A 441-nucleotide genomic window follows, 5' to 3' on the forward strand; every position below is an offset into this window, starting at 1 on the left:
TCTCAGTTTCTACTTCTTTTTTGTTGGAAAGTCCTTGATTGTGTGATGGTTCGGAACCATAGTTTTTCTTCTGAGCAGGTTTTCCTGAATTGTACTGTCCCCGTGTTAAACCTTAACCCTGGGGCTCTCAATCGCAACGTCCAGACCAGGAATCACGCTCAGGCCACCCGTCACCCTTTCGAGCGCAGGCGACGACCGTCTAGTCCAGATTCCCGACCCGTCGTCTTGGCTGGGGCCTCGGGGGAGACCCAGCGCGGGGGCCTCGAATTTGTCCTGGCCACATTTTCCCTGTGGTGGACCTCAACCCTGGGTCCCTCAACCTCAACACCCAGATCGGAAATCAGGCTCAGGCCGTCCGTCACCCTTTCAGGCGCAGACGACGACCGTTTAGTCAAGCTTCCGACCCGTCGTATTGGCTGGGGTCCTCGGGGGAGGCCCAGC

This window comes from Plasmopara halstedii (assembly GCF_900000015.1).
Source record: "Plasmopara halstedii genome assembly, contig: Scaffold_3109, whole genome shotgun sequence".
NCBI classification, from domain to species: domain Eukaryota; phylum Oomycota; class Peronosporomycetes; order Peronosporales; family Peronosporaceae; genus Plasmopara; species Plasmopara halstedii.